Here is a 24,043-nt window from a genome sequence, read left to right as displayed (position 1 = left end):
TATAAATAAATACAATACCCCAAGCGAGTGAACGGAAACAGTAACGAAGAATATTCAAAATATGTGTGTTACGGTTTGGATTAATTTGGTTTTGCTTAACTTTCACATCTCGAACCCAATCTCACATATGCAGCTCACTGAGCTGTGTATGTGAGAGTGGGACCTTCCATGATGAGTCGCTTGACTCCATGGAGATCTGTTGATTATTATTATTATTATTATTATTATTATTATTATTATTATTATTATCCCAAAGAAATGCAGTTAGTCAAATAATAATAATAATATTAATCTTAGCCAGCTATTTCTGATTTGCTACCCATGGAGAATGAACTGTTTCCTCAGTCTCCAATAGTTACACAGGTCTGAAACGGCTTTGCCAACTTCCTGTACAGAATAAAAGGAGTTAGCGGATTTATTTGTTTTTATACAGTAATTTATGTAAACCAATGCCATAGTTGGTCTTTGGGTTACAGCCGACTTAACAGCATTTGAAGTTCTGCTTCTGTGGATAGGAAACATGTCCAATATTTAAGCTCGGTATTGACCCCCACATGAAGACTGTTTGAGACTAATTATTTTATTGGTTTGTACCTTTACTTGTTACGCATACATTACAATACCCATCTTCAGAGAATGAAATAAAAATTTTGAAAATTTAATTTTAAGATACTTAAAAAAAAGTTGAGGTTATAAATGGAGCTTTTGGGTTTGTTTACTGTTCTGTGTGTCTTTCCTTTATTTTTCAGTTGTTATTCATTAGGATGTAATTAATCCAAATTAATTAGCGAATTAATCCAAACCGTAACATACATCTTTTGAATATTCTTCGTTACTGTTTCCGTTCGCTTGCTTGGGGTATTGTATTTATTTATATTTTTAATTACACTCTCCTAATGAAGTGGACTATATTGTACTCCAATCTAGTAAACTCAATAAAATGATTGCTGTATACCGAACTCGTATGTCTGAAATGTTTTAACTTTTCTGGCTCTTGACTTTAGTATGTAAATGTTTATATATTTAATTTCATTCAGAAGCTATTAAAATAATTTAATTTTAAGATACTTAAAAAAAAGTTGAGGTTATAAATGGAGCTGGTGGGTTTGTTTACTGTTCTGTGTGTCTTTCCTTTATTTTTCAGTTGTTATTCATTAGGATGTAATGTTCTCATCGCATTTTTATTACTTATTGCGGTGTATATTCTTATCTCAGATTTAATACAATCTGGTAATTTTGAAAATACAATAAATTTTGAAGGAAGTTACCACCAGACAAGCTACTGGATGTCACGTTGTGGCTCAATTGATCCCGTTTTTCATTTACTTTAATTTTCCGAGCTGAGCAAATTGATCCCGTTTTTCATTTGCTTTAATTTTCGGAACTGAGCAACTCTTAAAGTTCGAAACTTTTTTAGTCGGACGAATTAGTTTCGGTCGGCATTCCTAGGTAAATGAATCCAGTAATATGATTGGTTAAATTTGATTACGTTACACGTGATACAGGGAAGCTTAATTTCTCCCCTGTAACTAAAGCACTATGGTAAGCGGTTTTTAGGTGTCAGAATTTCGGTAGTAGGCCTAATGTTAGTAAATGTGACTTGATAATAGTGGCGAAAATTAAAATTAATGCCGTTCATGAGGAGTACTAATTTTTCTTCGGGGAAAGCCTAGGCATTTTTTGTACTCTTGGAGTAAGCTGGAAGGTAACGAATCATTTATTTGATTTGTTTATGAACTTCTTTTCTCATGTTGCGTTTCTGTCAGTGAAAATTTAATGTGTAATATAAGAGCATGCCAAAAAAGTTATAAACACTAACAACAGTAATAAAGGTACACCACGTTTCCATCAGCGAATCGAAGTACCATCACGTATATGACATTAGTAGGAGATTGTACGCTGATATATAACCTTAGGGGGAAATAGTTTGTGCACATTAGCGGGAGATAATTTGTACATAATATATATATATATATATATATATATATATATGATGTTAATTATATTACTGGGAGTTTATAAAATTTTCCGTTGCCCAAATTTTCGATTTTAACATTTTTGAAGATTATTGTATTTTGAAACTGTTAATAAAAGCGAATATACTTACAATTACTAGTTTAATAGTTTAAGGGAAAATATAGTGCATGCGCCTTAAACTGCATTTATTATACGAGCTTTTCAGTGATTGCGAGAAATGTAAATGCAAAAAGTACAAGGGAATGTGACTGGAATGTAAAAGGTGCTTTATTATGTTATTCTTTAATGTTCTTGATAAATATTGATTTTATTTGTTTTTATTTTTGTGGGAATCCTTACTTCATTACGAATTATTTTTGGATAATATTATTGCATGAAATAATAGTATTTATTAATTTGATAGAACTCGCTGCTGAAAGCTTCCCTCCTCTTCTGCCTTATATAATTTCTGGCTACTTATCTTTGAAAGTAATTCATCATCGACCAAATCAACGAAAACATGACAGTGTTTTCGTTGATTTGGCCATAATTCCATTCATTAACTCGATTTCATAATCCTGTTATTTTAGTCGCATTCCCTTGTACTTTTTACTTTCCCTGCTATTCATGCATTTCAAACCAGAGGTAGATTCCTACACAGTAATTTAGATATGGTTGGATCAAGGCCTTTGCATTGCCTTTAACCATCCTTGCAATATTTTCTCAAAACTTCAACTCCCTGACTAGTATCAAACTTAAATCCTTGTATTCCTCAAGCTTCTGCAGCACAGTGTCACCCCCCATAGGATTACATATTATTATTATTATTATAAAAACCTCCATGGAGTCAAAGACTCATCGTGGGAGGTCCACTGTTATACACATAGTTTATCATACTGTGCCTTAAATATATTCACTGTCTCTGCACACACCACACTCTCGGTCAAAGCATTCCAATCACTCACCACTCTCCATGCAAAAAACCTGCTCCTCACTCCCTTGCTCACACCCTCCTTATACAGCTTCCAGGAACGACTTCTTGTTCTCCTGCTATCCTCACCCATTTTGTGCAAAACCTCCCCACCGTTAATCTGGTAATAACCACTCAACAGCTTATATGTCTCAATCATATCCCCCCCCCCCCCCTCCTCCTTCTATCCACCAATTTCTGCAAATTGCATTTTGTCAATCTGTCTTCATACTCTACATTCCAGAGACCAGAAACCACCTTAGTCAATCGCCTCTGAATGTTTTCCAACGCAATTTCATCTTTTTGAAAACCAGGTGACCAGATTTATGCACAGTAATCCATATGTGGCCTGATCAAAGCCTTATACAAAGGAATCATAACATCCTTACTTCTACAAGTCAATGTCCTCCGCATCATTCCCATTATCCGCTGTGTTGTCTTCACTATTTTAGTAACATGTCCCCGAAATTTTAGGTCCTTGTCTACAATCACTCCCAGATCTCTCATTTCCTCTACCTCTTCCAAGATATTCGCACCGATTGTGTACTTGACATCTCATCTCTGCTTCCCAAATTTCAAAACCTTACACTTTGAGATATTGAATTGACATCCCCCACTTATTTACCCATTCAGACAGTGTATTCAAGTCCTCTTGCAAAGCTACAGCATCCACACTACTCCTGATAGCTCTGCCCAACTTTGCATCATCTGCAGACAACTGCACATCACCATTCAGACCTCTCCAGATATCATTTACATACAAATTAAACAGCAATGGACCCAAAACAGACCCTTGACATACACCACTAGTAACTTTCCTCTTCTGAGATATCGTTCCTCCATAGACAACTCGCTGATACCTATCAGACAACCGATCTCCAATGCAGTGAACCAATTTGCTGTTCAGCCCCATCCGTTCCAATTTAATTGACTACATATTGACTACAGTATTATTATGCAGGCTCCTTCAGGAGGTTTGATTCATCAAGGGAACTTCTTGTCACTTAATGCATTATATATATATATATATATATACAGGGTGTTCGGGATAAATTTGACAGTTTCGTAAGGAAAAAGAAAATCTTCTTTGTATCTATTAAATTTAATGAATTGACAAAAAAACATTACAGGCAGAGTTAATTACAATACTATCAACAAGATTTACTCAAAATAACCACCATTAGCATCGATCACAGCTTCAATTCTGCTTCGTAACCTCGAACAAGCTGATGCTACAGTCTCCCTGGGAAGGGCCGCAAAAACTGTTTTAATTTTATCCATTAACTGGGCTTTTGTATTACTGGAAGTGCGATTGGTGTCTTTTTCAACTGCGCCCCATACAAAATAATCCATGGGGTTAAGGTCTGGGGAGTTTGGAGGCCAAACATTTGGACTGGTGAAGTCGTAGAAATTTTCAGACAACCATTTTTGACTTTTCCCAGAGGTGTGGCAAGGGGCCGAATCCTGCTGCCATACATACGGCCTACCATTGGCTACCCTTGTTATCCAGGGCTTGACTACAGTTAGCAACTCCACGAACAAAGCCCGAATTCCAATGCCAGGGTTCTTCAACACCTGTTCCTGCAGATTTGCGAGGAATTCTGCTGTACGAACGCAATCAGATCGTCTGCTAGGGATCTTTCTTCTTGCTACATCCTCGTAGTCACCATTGCAAGTCTCTAGTTCATGCCTGATTGTTTTTACTGTATTCAGGGAGCATTGGGCAGCAGTCGTAATATCCTTATTTTGATGGCGGGCACGAATCATCATGATACAAGTTATTCTCTTCCATGATTCAGGTGGGTTCCAGCTATCCATCCTTTCTGACATCTTGTATATGAATGAAGAAGGGTCCAAACTTTTAAATGAAGAGAAGTGTGTGTTAATACATGTAACTTACGGAAAAATATAATTAATTATAAATATGTCAAATTTATCCCGAACACCCTGTATATATATCCTTTAACACATCCAGTGAAGATGCCACTCAGAACATTCAGTAGTATTCCATTCACTACATACCATGACAAAACTGGACCTTGAGCTACCTAACCACAGTCTTATTAAGTTTCCAGAGTCCTTTCTCAATCGTACATTCTATAAAATACTCTTACCAATTTTTGTTTTTTATATCCTCTCATCTGTCATGTTTCTCAAATTTTGAAGATCACATTTCTTTATTCTATCCTCACATGCAGAATTTCATTTTTCTTTTTAATTATCTCTCAATCTCCATGGAATCCAGGTGACCATATCTGAGTATTGTACTCCAATAACAGTGAACAGTCCAGGCCTTATCGAAGCCTTGTAAAGTGGGAAATAACTTCCTTAACATGTTACAATAGGCTGTCTCATGCATGTTGTGCATTCCACAGAAGGCAGGTACATTTTTTTTAAAGTTTTTCAGTATATAAGGCATGCCAGTTTCAATTTTTTTTTTTTTTTCGCAGAATTTTCTTTGGAAAATTAGTGTTTGTGAACTGTGACTGGTATAGAATATCTCAAATGTAATTCTATTTAATTTCAAGCTTTTGAATATTTGCTTTATATAAATCATGTCTGAGCATAATAGTCCAGGTATTAAACCCCTGTAAATGGGAAATAACTTCCTTATTTCTTAATGTATAAGTTGGTTGATTTCTTTACCCAGTGATTGTATTTTTTTTTTTTTTGTGCCTGTGGGAGGGAGGGAGGGAGGTGTTTTTCATTATACAGGATAATTTTCATTCAAGTTTTCTCTGATTACTCTAATTGTTGCTTTAGATATAAATATAATATAGATCAGTTATTTTTTTACTGTACTGTATTTAGTGATACAATAAAACGTCCAATTTGTGTTGCTTGTGTCTGTGCTCTATAGTATCTGTGGAGGGAAATGAAGATAAAATATATGAAATAAAAATATGTGGAGAGAAATGAAGATAAAATATATGAAGGGAAATTTTCTGTTCCTTTAAAAAGAATAAGCATAGGGAGTAAAAATTCCTTTATTCCTTTGAATGAAAATGAATTATATGTTTTAGAAGAAAAGGACAGCATCTGGTGATTGGCAAGCTATTGACATATCTAAGACTTATTACTATATAAATAAAGTGCACACTGGTCATAAGTCTTTTACTGAATAAAAGATTATTCTTGGCGAACAAAATATAAATAAAAAAAAAAATGCACAACAAATTATACAGGACAATTTGCTTGCTTGGTATTTTCTCATTGTTGACATAATTCATACCATGCTTAGTTCATTTATGAAAATTAATTTTTTGATTGGCTAGATTGATATTCCTTCCCCCCCATCTTCTGTAGTTATTATTACATGACACCTCCAGGGAGTCTAGAGACTCATCAAAGGAAGGTACCTACTCTACAACTCTGTCTTCACCAACTACAACACTATTTACTAAGTACCAGTGTATATGAGCCCTATTTATTATTGGTTAGCTATGTATATTTGCAAACAAATCTCTTTTGCCTCTCATAATTTTTTTAGATATTATCGGATGACATGTAATTTGTTTTTTTCCCACAGCAACTTATTGAATACATAATTATCTGTCTATATCTTCAATCAAATCATTCTGCAAGCAATATATATGTATACACATTGTTCCCTTTATCATGAGATGCAAATCAGTTGTTAAATAGAGCCCTTCCCTTTACACATTTTTTTTTTTTTAAATGATCTTGTTTTCTGGTACTAAGGAACTTGTCCAGTACATTAACCACACCATACAGAGAATAATCCAGGAAATGACTGGCTTTATACAGCTCTTGTTCAGTGGTATTGTTTTGCATTTATTCTCCTCACTTACTGTTGCATTGCTCATTAATTAACCAGTTTAGGGCACATGGATCAAGGTGGTGACAGGACTATGGAATGCTCCTTTTGAGGTTAGAAGTTTGTAGGTTAATTTGGTTGCGAGAAGATATGACAGCAGTACCAAAGGTACTGAGAGAGCTGTATAAGAATGATGCAAAAGAAATTTTTTATTACATGATACGAAGATAGATTTCATCCAAGTTGACTAAGAGTGTGGTTTGGTTGATTGATTAATGGTTTACTGGTGCAAGGATAGTGAAGGTCATACTGTAACAAGAGCAAGAAACACTCCCATTCTTTAGAGGATGGAGTTTGAAGGAGATTCACTGCTTTTTTTTTATTATTTTGCATTTGTCCTTATGTTGATGAATGTGTGTAAAGAATGCCAGATTTTTGTCAAAGATGAGTCCTAAGAACTTGGCCTCTGGTTCTACTGGAATAATATTTTGTTCCATTCTTAAATCAGGATCTGAGTGAAGGATACATTTTCAGCAAAAGTGTATACAGATGGTTCTTTCTGCTGAAAACTTGAACCGTTACTAAGAGCCCATGAAGAGACAGGATTAATTGCTTGTTGAAATTGTCTTTCAGTTATCCTCATATTGCATGAGTGACAGTAAATTGTGAACTCATTGATATAAAGAGTATTGCTTACTCTGGGAGGAAGCTCTTCAGTGATTGAATAAACTGATAGTAAAGAGTGTCACACTTAAGGTGTTTCTCAAGGGTCTGACCTCTGGAAGATATGACTGAGATAACATTCTTCTCACTTGGACTTAGAAGACTTACCTGGACAGAAAGTTTTTAATAAACAGGAAGTGTCCTCTCAGACCAGCATTAAAGAGGTTTTTTAATATGCCATATCTCCAAACTTTTTCACAAGCTTTTTTTCATGTCAAAGAAGACTAAAACCATATGTTTTTGTTTCAGGAAAGCATCGCTTATGCAACTTTCTAAACAGACCAAATGGTTCAGTGTTGATCAGTATCTACAAAAACCACATTGTGTGTGTGTTGGAAAGAAGTTTGTTGCTTTCTAAATTCCAGAGAAGCCTTGCATTTATAATTCTCAGACCAGCATTAAAGAGGTCTTTTAATATGCCATATCTCTAAACTTTTTCACAAGCTTTTTTTCATGTCAAAGAAGACTAAAACCATATGTTTTTGTTTCAGGAAAGCATCTCTTATGCAACTTTTTAAACAGACCAAATGGTTCAGTGTTGATCAGTATCTACAAAAACCACATTGTGTGTGTGTTGGAAAGAAGTTTGTTGCTTTCTAAATTCCAGAGAAGCCTTGCATTTATAATTTTTTCCAGTATCTTAGAAAAACAGCTAGTCAGAGCAATAGGTTAATAATTTTTTGCTTGTGTTGAATCCTTTCCAGGTTTTGGGATGATAATGACAAATGACTTATGCCAAACATCTGGAGAATGTTCCTCTGTAGGTATTCTGTTGTGTAGTAAGAGAAGGAGATCCATTGAAGATGATGGAGGATGTTTTATCTTCTCATAATGTCATCAAGACCTACTGCACTGGCATGACAGAATAGAAGAGCTTTTTATAGTTCATCCTTAATGTGGGAGATCTGTGAAATATATCCAGTGCTCTGTCTAGAGCTTTTTTTGGCTACTTGACACACTAGAATCCATGAAGGTTTGGATAAAGTGGAAATCAAGATGTTTTTAGAATTGCAGCTGTTGCTGCCTGGATAATCCAATCTGTGATATACTTCACTGCTTCTTGATAGGTGTTTGAGTGACTTTTTCAGCATTAAATTTTGCAAGATGGAATAGAATATTTCACTCAGCCTGGTCCATTTTCCACATGGGCATTCATGGTAGAACATGGTTCATGTGAAGACATAGTGTAAATAACACAAATCATTTTCATAAATGTGTCAACATCTCAAATGAGCACTGGAAAGGTAGCAGGGACCAGATTGTAAGATCTATTGCAGATATGAGTGGATAAGCATATGGAAAAAGGGATGATCAACTCTATTATTAAGAAGGGAGAGATAGAGATCATGATTCTTGAGCATTTGCTCAATGATACAATCTTGTCCAATCCTGTTGCCACTACCCTAAAGAGTGTGTCCATTAGTCACCCATGAGAAGCATGGTGTGAGGCAGTTGTAATATAAGATTATCAAGTTGAATCTCACATAACTCATAACCCAGTGGTAATAAAAGGAAAATACTGTAATAAGAAATTCCTCAGACATGCGAATTGCTACTGTTTCCAGAGCAATTAGTCTATACTGACTGAGCCCTTTGGTCAAAAAAACCCGGGTTTGATTCCTGTCAGTGATGAGAGGAACCTTTATCAGGTCTCTTTCGACTAAAGGTGAGTTAACCAGTCTCTTACGGAGGTAGGGGATTTTTCCCTCACCTGGAAACTCGGGTTTTTCATCTCCCAGAACAGGCAAACCAACCCCATAAACACATGCATCTACAGACATAGGACACACCAGGAGGCATAGAGTTAACCTTCTTATTCTTGAGGCTGTTGCAGTTTCAAATCGCAATAGGCCATACCTAATAAAAGCGTAACAGGCCACTAGGCTAATATACATATAAGCAGGAGGAAGGATGACTGCCCACTAGGATAGCTATTTGACCATGAGCCAGGATTCATGGTCATGCTAAAATAAAATGCTTTTAAGGCATTTTATTTCAGTGTGATGATAAATCTTGCTCTGCAGGATTTATTATTATGCTGTTTACTACCACATTGGGCATAAGTGGTAGAGCTATGACAGGCAGTTTGGCCTGCTTGTATTTTTTACATTTAAAAGCATCTCAGTGGATTACGGATGTATAGCCTAACAGGACAATTACGGTACACTGCTTTTACAGATGTGGAAGTTTAGGTGTATCAAAAGTGATGTTCTTGGTCAGAACCAGGTGACCATCTGTATATATATATTAGGATGCACCCCATACTTAGTCATTTTCCCGATCTTTAAGCTCTGAACCTACTTCCTCATCTGCAATATCAAGAAAATCCAATTCTGATATCATCCTTCTAGAAGAGATTAGCAATTTATGAAGTGTTACTAATTGGTATTCCATTCATTGATGTTGCACTGAGTAATTTTTCTGAGTATTGCTGACATGATGCCTCTACAAGGATATTACTAGATCATATTTTAAACTGTTTTGAGAGATCCTGCCAGTCCTAAACGATTTTGAATACAGAAGAGTGATGTTTTCCTTGTTGGCTTTTCATCTGTTGAATGGATGATAAGAAAAACTGGTACATTTATACTGTTGTCACGTCTTGTTTTTTGTTTCTGTAATCAAATGATTAGAAAAGGCCTAGGTTTGATTCTTGTCATGACAGGAGGAAACTTTATATGGGCTTTTTCAATTGAAGGTGAGTTAGCCGATCTCATACAGAGGTAGCAGGGTTTTTCTTCCGGAAACTCGGGTTTTTCATCCCGCATACAGACAAATCGGCCCTTCAGAACACACAGTTTACAGACAAAAAATACTAGCTGTGGTGGTTGTGGGTAGTAGATGGCGTTGATTGGTAGTAGTGGAGATGGAGAGTTGTACAGTAGGTGTCCTCCCGCAATGAGTCTTCGGACTCCTTGGAGGTGTCACGAATAATAATAATAATCTGTGGTATCAGTGCTTGGGTTGGGACCTTGAGAGGCTCCTGAAAAACTTGAGGATGAAAAATTCATGCTGACAGGATTTAAAAAAATTTTTTTTTTTTTGTCACCAGAGCTAGGAAATGAATGCCTACTCACCAACCAGTTTCTGGGGTAGCCCACTCACCAAGGCTGCCCCAGACTACTGGCATCACTGCAAACCTTGTGCCCTGATCCATCCAAGACCATGGGATGGGAGACTTAATGCAGAGGCCAAATTAGTGCAAGACTACCAGGATCCCCCCCCCCCTTTCTGGATATCCACGGGTTGCACTGCACAGTAGTTATGGTGTCAGGGCTTTGGTCTGAAAGACAGCATAGTGAAGACTCAGGAAAAGTAGAGTGAAGAAAAGGGCCAGTACTATCACGGGAGTTTTTCTTTACATGTCCCACGAGCAGAGGCAAGAGTGTGGGTAGCATGGATGTGAGGACTACATTTTTTTGCTTGAAGAATGGCAAGGGTTGTGAAGGTAATTGTTAGTGAATCAGTTTTGACTGATGAATTAATATCTGTACTTATTCATTCGTTACTGGTACTTACAGTATTCTTGGCTTTTTTGTAATTGTAATTTTAATAGTAGAATTGCTTTAACTGTTATGTAATCATTTATGAAACAGCATTAAAAGTGAACCAGTTAAATGGAAACCTACATTTTCAACATAATGGTGAGAACATCGTGTAAAGATAACCCTCTGTAACCAGTGAATTTAAAGATAATTCTTCTGTAACCAGTGAATTTGAAGTAAATGCAAGACATTTGATATATTAAACATTTTTTCAGAGCAAGAGATAAGTATATATGAAAATAATCAAATACAAATAAGATTAAATCATGAGCTGTCATATATGAGAGAGATAAACCAAGGAGTCTGACAGGGATATCCCTTTCTGCAACTCTTTTTAATATTTATCTAAATGAAATAATAATAAAATGGAATAAAAATTTCCACCAAGGTATTAAACTTTCTCTTACTGTGAACTTAAACACTCTTCTTTTTGCTGATAACCAAATAATAATTACAAATTATGAAGATAACTTACAGAACGGTATTTTAAATTTAAATGAGATAGCCAAAGATTATGGAATGATAATATCAACAGAAAAATCAAAAATGATGGCATTTAAAGGACAAGATCCATTAAGAACTAAAATAGTAATAGATAACAAGAATTTAGAACAGGTGAATTAATTTAACTACCTAGGATATATGATTACATATGAAAATGAAAACGATCTAAACCTAAAAATTGCAAAATATTTAAAAATAACAGGTGTAATTAACTCCATATTTAAACCAAACCTAGTACAAAAAAAAACCTGACTAAAAGTATACAATACATTAACCTTACCAGTCTTATTGTATGGAAGTGAAATCTGTACAATAAAACAAAAAAGACAAAGATTAATAACAGCTGAAATAATAACTCTATTTGATCACAAAAGAAATGAAGAAATTATGAAAGAATTAAGCGAGGAATAGTACTAAAAAAATTAAAAAATATAAACCCAAATGGATGGAACACATTGAAAGAATGAAAACAGAAAGATTACCAAAACAGCCTTAAATTAGGTAAAAGAAAACCAGGACGTCCTCTTAAGAGATTCAACGATGACTTCTAAGGCCGGAACAGGCCACTCTAGGCCTAAATCCTTGATAGGCATGATGATGATGAATATGGTAATACTAGCTATCCATATTTCTCAAAATCAACTGACACAGGTGGACCTTTATCCTCTCAGAAATTATTTAAGTCTACAAAGTCAAAAGAATGGAAAAATTCTTACATTGGGAATTCTCATGCTGCCAAAATATTATTATTACCCCAAGACCTCATGGAGTCAAAGACTCATCTGGGAGGTCCTTTTATCACACACTCAGCTCATCATACTGTGCCTTGAACACATTCAAACTCCTTGCAGACACCACACTCTCAGGCATTTCAATCATTCACAATTCTGCACGAAAAAAACCTGCCCCTCTTTATACAGTTTCCATTAAGCACATATTGTTAAGAACATGTCTTATATCAAGTATCATGAGCCTGAACATTTGGGACTTGCTGAACATGCCATCTCTATCAGTCACTCTACCAAATTCTCTGGAATGATTAAAATCTTTCATACGAGTAGGTTTCTTATGAAATGTCTTTTTATCATTTATGAAAAGACGTTCCATAAGAAATCCACTCTTATGAAGGATTTTACTTATATGCTTTTTTTTTTTTTTTTAAGTCAGGAAAGTTTTGACCATTTTGGTTACTTTACTGTAGCTACTGTGGTGCACTCTAGAATTTTTTTCTGTTATTTGTATAATTTGCTATTCGATTTCTGTACTGAAAATGTCTGTGAGGTGTGGGTGAAGGATTTATAATTAAATATGATTTTTTACACAAGTTTTTATCGTTTATTAGTTCAGCAGAGGAAACAGCTTTACCATAACATTTTTGGTGTTTGCAAAGTCATCTGATAGGAAACTAACATATGGGAGTAGGATGCATGAACCCAAAGGGATGGGTATTCTAAACAGACATGCAGCATGGATAAGAGAATGAATGAGTGTTACATATCAGAAAGTGATGAACAGATGTTGAGTAAGCTTTTTCTAAGCTAAGAGAAATGTGACTGATCAGTGGAGCAACACAGGGTTTTATACTAGGACCACTATTATTTAACTTGTATATTAATGATATTGAGAATAGTCCAGAGAGTAAATTCCTAGTTATATACCTTATCACCCTTCCTAAAAAGTTGGGAAGGGTGATAAGGTATATAGTTGATAACTCTTTATATAGGAGAAATCTTACGTGGGGAATCTTTATAATATTTTTTCAGTTGAAAGTGAAATTAGCCTATCTCATATGGAAGCAGCAGGATTTTTTCTCCTAGAAACTTAAGTTTTTCATCCTGCATACAGGCAAATTGGCCAAGAGAACACATGCAATTTACAGACAAATAATGCTGTTGGTGATGGTGGAGAGTAGATGGCATTACATGATGAAGGTGGGAGTGTTATTGGGAAGATTAAGTAGTTGGGACAGTGAGTAGTGTGTCCCACCACGATGAACCCTTGGAGGTGTCAAGTAATAATAATCTCTCTGCTGGCTGAATCACTTGTCCACAGACTGCTGTTCTGTGGACAAGTGATGAGTCAGTTCAATGCTGGTAAGTGTAATATGCATTTTGGACTAAGGACACTGCACACAGAGTATTATATTAATGGAAATTTGCTGTAACTGGTCAATGAAACCAGACAACACCTGGGGGTGATAGTGTAGAGAGTTGAAGTTTACAGGTTTTTCTGCTAAGGTGATGAAGTAATCACATTGGATAACTGCAGTGTTTAAAATGATGTAAAAAAGTGTTTACAGGTCTTTGATTAGACCACATCTAGACAACTGTGCTCAGATTATAGTCTGCTGAATCCAGTGGAAGATAACCAAAATGATAACTGGTCTACAGAATTCAAGGAAAGGTATAATAGATATTGTATGGATAGTTTGGATCTCCCATGATCTGACTCTGCAGAGGTGCCCATTCAGTAATAATATTCTTGATATGAATGCCAGTTAGTAGAAGCACCAATCTATTTGTTTCTGTCTTCAGGAGGCCGATTTAAAATCCAGTAAGGACTCTTCTATAAGGCAGAAAAACTTTTCACAGCTGTCTCTCATTCAGAGTATTTAATAATCAGTTGATCACTTTTTTCTAATTGTATATGGAAAATATGACTTCTACATTGATTTAACTTTGGTATCTTCTTGGGTACCATTATCATTATATACATTTGTGGTTTAAGCTAATAGAGAGTACAGTTTGGTCAGCTAAATCCCAAATTGCCAGCCCATCCTCATTCATTCAGTACCTACTAATAGGATGTACTATGCAAAAGTGAGAATTGGACATTAGGTCAGAAGCACTAATTAGTTTTGAAAGACAATGTGGAGGTCTCCTCCCAGTTATTTGGTTTTGACCCTTAAGTGATGTGAGAATTATGGAGGAATTTCTCTACTAAGTGTTTGAGGTAAGATTTATACAAGCATACTTGAAAAAAGGTTGAAAAAGATTATTGAAGAGAAACTTGGAGAAGAACAAACTAGATTTAGGCCAAATGGATATTGTCAAGATCAGATCTTCACTTTATATAATAGTTGAGAAATCATAGGAATATGACGAAGCATCTGTACTTAAGTTTTGCAGAACTGGAAAATGCATATGACAAGCATTTCAATGTTCCATTTATGGGGTAAATGGAACAATGAAAGCATATACAGAGCAATAAAATAGTCTATATGTAAGTTGTAAGTCAGTAATCAAGGAAATATAGAAAGATGGTTTGATGTAAAATCAGGGGTAAGACAAGGATGCACATTATCTCTACTCTTATTCATCATCTATATCAGTGGTTCCCAAAGTGGGTGGTACAGCCCCCTTGGGGGTGCTGGAACGATCCGGGGGGGGGTATTGGTCTCATGAGCAAAAGGGGGTGTTGAATTGAAGTAAGGCAGCAGCAAAAGCATAAAGAACAAAAAATTAGGTGATGAAAAACTATCCGAATAGGAAGTAAAATAAAGAATCAGCAAAGGAGAGAACAGGAAGAAGATCATTAAAAAGTTATCTAGCTTATACTACTCAGACAGAACAAACAGACAAGTAAAAGCAGAAATAAATCAATTAAAAATAAAATAAAAGAATTACAATACAAGGAAATAGAAGGTGCATGGTTAAAAGCTGTAGAAAATGAAGGCAAAAATTTTGATGATATAACTGTTGTGTAACATAAGTAAAGGTCGTAATGGTTGCTTTATTTTCCAAGGAAACATACAAAATGCAAGTTACAGCTGATCGGCATTGAAGTCCGACAACAGGTCTTAACAAGCAAAGTGTTGATGGGTGCGCACTTTCAAGTGATTGGGATTTTACAAGTCCAATACACATCAGCAAGAACATGCCATGCTTGTTATGACTTATGATGTGCATGTTATGACTTGTTCAGTGTATAATACTATAAATACGTGAGACATATGAAATCAGTTTTAGATTGTTTCTGAATTGTATGACGAGCGGTTAGCAATTTGATGTAGTGCATAAAAATTTTAGTGCATAGTCGGTACCTTACTTACATTGATTACACAGAAAGCAAATTATTGTTGTATAAGACAGCAGGTTTCATGTGAGTATTTTTATTCCTTGTAAAAATAATTTGGTTTAGGTACATGAGAAATTGCATTCTAACAATTTTGTAAATTTAACTTTTTTTTTTTTTTACAGAATATCATTGCTGAATCCAAGAAGAAATGTAGACTTTTTAGTATTATAAAGAAATGTTAAATTTCTATATAATATCGAATATTTGAATTACTGCTTTATTCAGTTGCTTACAAACTAAACATGACCAGTCTGCCTGATTTTCCAAAAAGTTTTTTTCAAATGAATCTATGAAGCCTTCAAGACTAGAAGAACATTTGACAATAGTTCATGCTGATAAAAAAAAGATAAGGATTTAACATATTTTCAAGCACTTAAAGAAAAATGTTTGAAATAATTTTTACCAACAGTAGCAAGTATCTTTTCACCATGCAGATTAGGTGATGATGGGTTGCATGCCTCTTACAACATTTCCTTACTGATTGCTAAATTGAGAAAACTGCATAATGTTGATGATGAACTAATCCTACCAGCATACGTACTGTGCTGCACAAGCCAGCCTCTGATATTATCAAGAAAATTCCTTTGAGCAATAATACAGTGCAATGAAAAATTGATGAAATGGCACAGGATGTTGAAGACTCATTATTATTATTATTATTATCTGTGACCTCCAGGGAGTCACAGACTCATCGAGAGAGGCTGTAAATTACCCAACCCAGCTATCATACCTTCCCTTAAATTCATTTACACTAGATGCACTCACTACCCGTAAGGGCAAATTATTCCACTTGCTCACTGCTCTCTGGGAGAAAAACCTAGCTCTTAACCCTTTCTTGACTGAGAACAACCTTAACTTCCATGGATGACCCCATGTTCTCTCCCCGCCTTCCATATAATGAAAAATTTCATCATTTGAAATGCTATAACACCCATTCAAAAGTTTATAGACCTCTATCATATCACCCCCTCTTTCTTCTGTTAGCCAGAGTCTGTAATCCACATACTCGCAATCTGTCCTCATAATCTAAATCCCATAATCCAGATATAATCTTTGTAACTCTTCTTTGCACCCTTTCCACAGCTTCTTTATCCCCTTGGAACCTGAGAGACCAAATCTGTGTACAGTAATCCAAGTGTGGTCTTATCAAAGCCTTATAAAGAGGCAAATTTAGTTCCTTATCCTTACATATCAAGGTTCACTTCAACATAGCAATTATCCTCTGAGTTGCAACTTTTTGCAACTTTTCTATGTGACCTGTGAACTTTAAATTCTTATCCACCAATACACCAAGATCCCTTGCCTCTTCAGTTTCTTGTAGCATAATGCCGCTAATATAATATGCTGCTGGAACTCTAATCACGCCAAAGTGCATAACTTTACACTTACTAACATTAAACTGACAGCCATTTTCGTTTGCCCAGGTTTCCAGTGTATTCAAATCATTTTGTAATTGCTGATTATCAGTAGCATCCCTGATTGCCCTGCCTATCTTCGCATCACCAGCAAACATTTGCATATCTGATAATAGACCCAGCTTGATGTCATTAATGTATAGATTGAACAGTAATGGCTCAAGGACTGAACCCTGAGGTACACCACTGGTTACCTTAAATTTGGCAGATTCACAACCACTGTATACCACTTTTTGATATCTGTCTGTTAACCATTCCCTGATCTAAGCCAATAGATTATGTTCCAATCCCATATTCTCCAGTTTACACAACCGCCTGTTGTGTGGTGGTATCCTATCAAATGCCTTAGAATACTCCAACATTATCATAGTGTATCCATTCCCTTTATCCAGTGGTGAGTTCTAAGGGGCTTGCACGAGCCCTTTGTTAAATTTTTCTCAAATATGAGAGTCCCTTGTTCTTGTTTAATAATCTTGTAGAATTAGAAAATATCACCATGGAATATACACATGCTGCTATATTTGCTACTTTAAATTCATATGGATTTTCTGATAACTATATAAAAAATCATTTCATTGCATTTTGTTCTGATGGAGCTTGTGTAATGTTAGGAGACAAATCAGGTGTTGCAACTGTGCTCATCGTTTACACTTAGCATTAGCTGATTCGATAAATAAACATTAAAGAAATAAATCAATTTGAAATATTTATGGATAAATTATATGCTTTTTATCATCCGTCACCAAAATATCAATGAGAATTAAATACAATTGCAAAAGACCTTGGTATCGAAATTTTAAAAATCGGCAGTGTGTTTGGACCACGATGGTCAGCTTGCAGTTTACGAACAGCTCTTGCTGTGTGGAGAAATTACCCAGCTTTATGCAAGCATTTTGCATCGAACGATAAATATAAGAGCTTTTTAAACTGACTTCTCAATTTGGATTCTTGTGTAGAGGCTTAAGTGCTGTGAGGACATTATGTTGGAGGTTTAATGGTTTCCTGTATTGTTCCTGTAAGCTTGCGTACTTTGGACAGACAGGCAGATCAACATCCATCCGCCTGGAGGAACACAAGTCGTACATCGTTAAACACAACTATGGCCATTCAGGCTTGGCTGACCATGTTTTGGACTCCACCCACAGAGTATCATGGAAGAAAATCACCATGCTCCACCACAGCAAATTCAAGAAAGAGAGACTTTTCTTAGAAATTTGGATTCTTGTGTAGAGGCTTAAGTGCTGTGAGGACATTATGTTGGAGGTTTAATGGTTTCCTGTATTGTTCCTGTAAGCTTGCGTACTTTGGACAGACAGGCAGATCAACATCCATCCGCCTGGAGGAACACAAGTCGTACATCGTTAAACACAACTATGGCCATTCAGGCTTGGCTGACCATGTTTTGGACTCCACCCACAGAGTATCATGGAAGAAAATCACCATGCTCCACCACAGCAAATTCAAGAAAGAGAGACTTTTCTTAGAAATTTGGATTCTTGTGTAGAGGCTTAAGTGCTGTGAGGACATTATGTTGGAGGTTTAATGGTTTCCTGTATTGTTCCTGTAAGCTTGCGTACTTTGGACAGACAGGCAGATCAACATCCATCCGCCTGGAGGAACACAAGTCGTACATCGTTAAACACAACTATGGCCATTCAGGCTTGGCTGACCATGTTTTGGACTCCACCCACAGAGTATCATGGAAGAAAATCACCATGCTCCACCACAGCAAATTCAAGAAAGAGAGACTTTTCTTAGAAATTTGGATTCTTGTGTAGAGGCTTAAGTGCTGTGAGGACATTATGTTGGAGGTTTAATGGTTTCCTGTATTGTTCCTGTAAGCTTGCGTACTTTGGACAGACAGGCAGATCAACATCCATCCGCCTGGAGGAACACAAGTCGTACATCGTTAAACACAACTATGGCCATTCAGGCTTGGCTGACCATGTTTTGGACACCACCCACAGAGTATCATGGAAGAAAATCACCATGCTCCACCACAGCAAATTCAAGAAAGAGAGACTTTTCTTAGAAGCAGCAGCAGCTCTCAGAAACCAACCAAATCTTAACAAATACGGTTGCGTTAAGCTTCCGAAGATTTGGGAAACACTCATCACCAGAGGTCCCACCTTACATTCCAGGCCACCTACTACCGCCCTTAGAGGGCACTCCACCTAGATAGGACTTTAGTGTCACCCACGTGGTTCGGCTTACTATTGTAAGTTTTTGTGTGCATGTTACATTAATTGTTTTTGTAATCCCCGTAGATGTCCTAGTGACTAGGACGAAATATAGGAAGTATTAAATTCTAATTTAATTATTTTTGAGTGTTGTAAAAAATCCATTAAACCTCCAATAAAAATTCTCAATTTGGAATTTTTAAAAGATCTAGCATTAATGATTGACATCCTACAGGAATTATCATATCTGTCAGAAGCACTACAAAGTCGCAATATAATTACTGCATTATAAGGGAGCTAAGTTAGGCTATTTTTTTTTTTTCTCGACGATGTGAGCCCTTTGTTAAAATTTCCATAGCTCACCACTGCCTTTATGAGTTCTTACCAACTTCTCTAAAATCTTCACTACCACACCTGAGATACTAATAGGTCGGTAGTTAGACATATCAGTTTTTGCACCACCCTTGTGCAATGGAACTATCATACGTTCCTTCCATTCCTGTATTATCAAGTTATACACATTTGTATAACTTGAGCTGAGACTCAAGTTATACAAATGTGTGAAAGACCTAGCCAATTCAGCTGAACATTCCTTTAACAAATGGGCAGATATTCATCTGTCCTCCCTATTGGGGACAGATGTGAGTATTTAAAAACAACCTAGCTCTCTATACAACTTGAAAAGTCTACTTTATCAGGAAATGAAGCCTTACTTTTAGCATATATACGATACATAAAAGAAGAAAAAATTTGCCAAGAATTATTTGCTAAAAATTTGCTAACTGACACTAAAGGAGAATTGATATTTCATGCATTGCAAGGGTTTTTTTAAAGAAAAAGAAATCCCTCTGAATAATATCTTGTCAGTTGTTGCCGATGGTGCTCCAGTTATGGTAGGGTGCTATTGCAGTTTTATTGCATATTTCAAAGAGGTGGTGCCAGATGTATTCACTGTATGCTATGTGATTCATCGTCAACATTTAGTTGCCAAATACCTGAGTGATCGCCTACACAGGTCATTACATTATGTAATTACAGCAGTCAACAAAATCAAAAGTCATTCATTGAATGACAGATTGTTTGGACAAGTTTGTATTGAAAACGAAGAAGAAGAATTCAATCTAACAACTAGAGGCTGTTAAACTTGAAGACGTGCTGTGGATATGGGTACAGTCTTGCACGAAAATCACTCTCTCTCCCTTGGATTTCCAATGGCCTACAGGAGTGCTCTGGACACTGCAGGAGGCACGGTGCTTTGTTGGGGATAGCATACCGATTGTAGGGAGCCAAACCCTTACAAAGAAAAAACAACTCTCCATGGGAATCCTGTTGACTTCTCAGAGTTCGGTTGCATTACCGCACTTAGTCCAAGAGGGATCGATGTCCAGGTTCGGGAATATTAACCTGATTCCCTTTCGGTCTACTGGTGGGACTACTCCCACTGTTTACCCTCGCTTGATTAAATTTCTTCACTTTGACATTCAGAGCACTGGGCAGAAATCACATTATGTCAACACCTCTCAATGGCTATCGCAATGCTTTGTTTTAATTAGTCAGTTGGATTCCCCTGGTTCGTGCCAGTTCTGAATTGGCTGTTAGTTGCCAGCCGAAACGGTCATCCGGCATGTCGTGCAGCTGAGTCATTCCACAAGAAGACCCTGACGCTGGTCCAGGCTCAATCGTTCCATCACTGAATAGTTTTGCCCAGTCCCGTTACAGTGCCATACCTGCTTTGGACCCAGTCCTCAGAACCAATCCTTGTCCCGAGGTTACGGATCTGTCTTGCCGACTTCCCTTACCTACATTCATTCAGAGCCTCCGTAGCTCAGTCGGTATAGACAAAGCCCCCTTGTTTGGAAAGATCTGGGTTCTATTCCCGTCAGTGATGTGAGGAATCTTTAGTTGGTCACTTTTTCGACAAAATATGAGTTAGTAGGTCTCATATATGGAGGTAGGGTTTTTTCCCACCCGGAAACTCAGGTTTTTTTGTCCCCCAGAACAGGCAAATCGGCCCATGAACACACGCATCTACAGACATGGAATACACTGGATGGCATAGGCCTAACCTGGTTATCCTTGGGTTACAGTTGTGGTTACAAAAATCATTACCTCAACACTGTAAAAGGTAGAAGAAGAGGATTAAGAAAGAGGAATAGAAAATGGAGAGGAATTCAATTGCTTGCTGCTCCATACAGAAATTCGTTGGCTATCAAAGGATGCCTGTTTGAATCGATTTTATAAGCTTGACTGTTTTTAGAAAACAAATGATTCTTTACGAGCCAACTTGATTAATTTTAAAAGTAACATAGCTTATTTGACAACTTGTTTAACAAATTTAATGAAACAAATCTACAGCTCCAAGGAGATGAGCTGAATTTAATAAAAACGAAAGCTGTTATTTCTGCGTTTGTGTCAGAACTTGTCCTATACAAATGAAACTTAGAACGAGGAGAATTCAGCCAATTTCCAAATCTATCAACAGTGGAAAAATGTGGTGACGACGTGCTCAGCTATTGTCAGCACTCAGAGGCTCTCCATTGTGATTTCAACCAACGATTTAAAGATATTCTTGAAATGAAAATACCCAATTAGGTTTTGGACCCATTTTCAAGTACAAACAATGAAGAATCTTTACAATTACAAGAAGTAACAACAAGTGAGGAATTGAAATTAAAATTCAAAAATGGGTGCCAACAGTTCTAGTTGCAGAAGCAGATGCCTATACTTTATCCCTTTTTATAATTGTAGGCCATAGTAAAAAAGTTTTTAATCACATTTCTATTATCATATTTAGTGGAATGTGGGTTCAGTGTGGTCACAAATCTTTTAACTAAAAAAAGAAACTGACTGCAAATAGCTGATCACAATGATTTAAGAATGCTTCTGACAAAGTATAGACCCAAATATCAATAAATTGGTAGCAGCACACCAGGCTCATCTTTCTCATTAGGATTGTTTTTAATATTACTGACTGTTATTTACTATTTATGTGTGATTTTTACATATATGCAATTTATGTTTGTTTTCTTAATTTTAATAGTGTTATTGAATTTTCAGCTCCAACTTGTCCTATGCTTACATGCAATTTATGTTACTTTTGTTGATTTCAATAAATAGTTTTAAAATTTCAGTTCCAATTTCAGTGTCTTATTTCCAAACTTCAAAAATCTCTACTAGATGCATAATAAAACGCAAATTTGTTTCTGTATATCTTTCTTAAAATTTTTTTTAAAATTATTATTACGTGAGAACTCCAGGGAATCCAAAGACTCATCTAGGGAGGGCACCTACTCTACAGCTCTCATCTCCACCACTTAATGCCCCAACTATACCAATGCCATCTACCACCACCATCACCACCGCTAGTATTTTCAGACAATCGCAAACATCCATGCCGACGCCTGGATTCGAACCAGCAGCCTTTTGGCTGGAAAGCAGATACTCTAACCACTCGGCCAACCAGGCCAGTCAAATGAATTTTATGTAACACGATCCTACCAATTACACCACACCAAAATGCTTTAAAAAAAAATAAAAAATTCCTCCCTGGTGGAGAATCAAATCCTGGTCTCCCGCATGACAGGCGGTGATACTAACCACTATACTACTGAGGATTGCAATATCTATCTGTTTGTTCATTTAAAACTTGAACTGCCGATCCGATATTCATACGTTCTTTTATATGTATCAAGTAGAGCTAGTCAGATCTTAGAAGTAGTTTCTGGGAAAGAGGGGGGTGCTGAATAATTTTTTTTTTGTAAAAGGGGGCAGAGCCAAATAAGTTTGGGAACCACTTATCTATATGAATCACATTATGAAAGAGAGTTCAAATAACTCCTGATATTAGAATTGGAGATGTCAAACTTAACTCCTAAACACATCTAGTGAAGATCTTCAGGGTTATTTAATTAAATTAAATAACAGCTGTAACAAATTTGGCACGAAAATCAGCAATAAGAAGACCAAAACTATGAAAATATGCAGCAACATTGAATATATCAACTGCATTCTGAGCAAAGCTGGAATGGTGGGTAGCCAGCTGAATAAATTATGGAATAACACAAATTAGCCAAAGCTCCAAACTAGCAGTATACAAGATGGTGTTCAAACCAGTTTGAAGTTATGGATCTGAAAATTGGGTTAGAAATAAAGCACTTGATTCAAGACTAGAGACCACAGACATGAGGGTCATGAGAAAAAGGAGAGTGAACAGATGGCAGAATTAGATTAAAAATGAAGATATTAGAAAGGATCTTGACATTGTTAGCATTCAAGAATGTGTAAGCAGAGATAATCTAAGGTGGTACGGCCACTTAAATAGAATGTTCGAGGAAAGGTTAGCAAAGCAAGTGTTTGATGCCAAGATAGCAGAAAAGAGACCCAGAGAAAGCCCAAGGTCTAGGTGGATTAATTCAGTCAGAAATGCCTGAGAAGCATGAAATGTTAGCTATGACATTATTGGTGTGCTAATGAATAATAGACTGTCAGTTCTGCAAGCAGATAGAGGTCTTGCTATTTGTCTATCCTGGGATATAATGGATGTGTAATTGCTGAACCCAAACCAGTTGTAGATGCTGTAGGAGTAAGCTTTGCTAGAATATCATAACTGGTTCATATCCTGAAATTTTGATATTCAAAGAATGAGAAATAGCAGTTTTTCTTCAAATAGGATAGAGCCTTTTGAAAAGAAGTACAATCAGCCATTCATTAAACAAGAACTGAAAGGAGCACTCATACTCTCCAATGCTAATGCCATAGGGCCTGATATCTAGTATGAGATAAAACATCTCCAATCCTTTAATCTTTTACTTTAATCTTTTAATCTTTTTTTACTTTAATCCTTTATCCAAGTGTGTGCAAACAAAGTTTGCACCTGAAAGTATCTTCAGGACTGG

General features: G+C 36.3%; 1 protein-coding gene across 1 annotated transcript in view; it reads left to right on the top strand.

Moving 5' to 3' along the window:
- The first annotated feature begins 1,569 nt into the window (after positions 1 to 1,569).
- Positions 1,570 to 24,043, top strand: part of Pkn (serine/threonine-protein kinase N) — a 343,091-nt gene continuing 320,617 nt past the window's right edge. Inside the window, exon 1 of the mRNA XM_090400359.1 lies at positions 1,570 to 1,705. The gene's annotated coding sequence lies outside the window, so the exon portion shown is untranslated. The remainder of the gene's footprint in view (positions 1,706 to 24,043) is intronic.

Source organism: Typopeltis vanoorti, chromosome 1 (assembly GCF_054136105.1).
Source record: "Typopeltis vanoorti isolate ZY-2024b chromosome 1, IOZ_Tvanoo_1.0, whole genome shotgun sequence".
NCBI lineage: Eukaryota > Metazoa > Arthropoda > Arachnida > Uropygi > Thelyphonidae > Typopeltis > Typopeltis vanoorti.
This window is presented reverse-complemented; position numbering and strand designations above follow the sequence as displayed.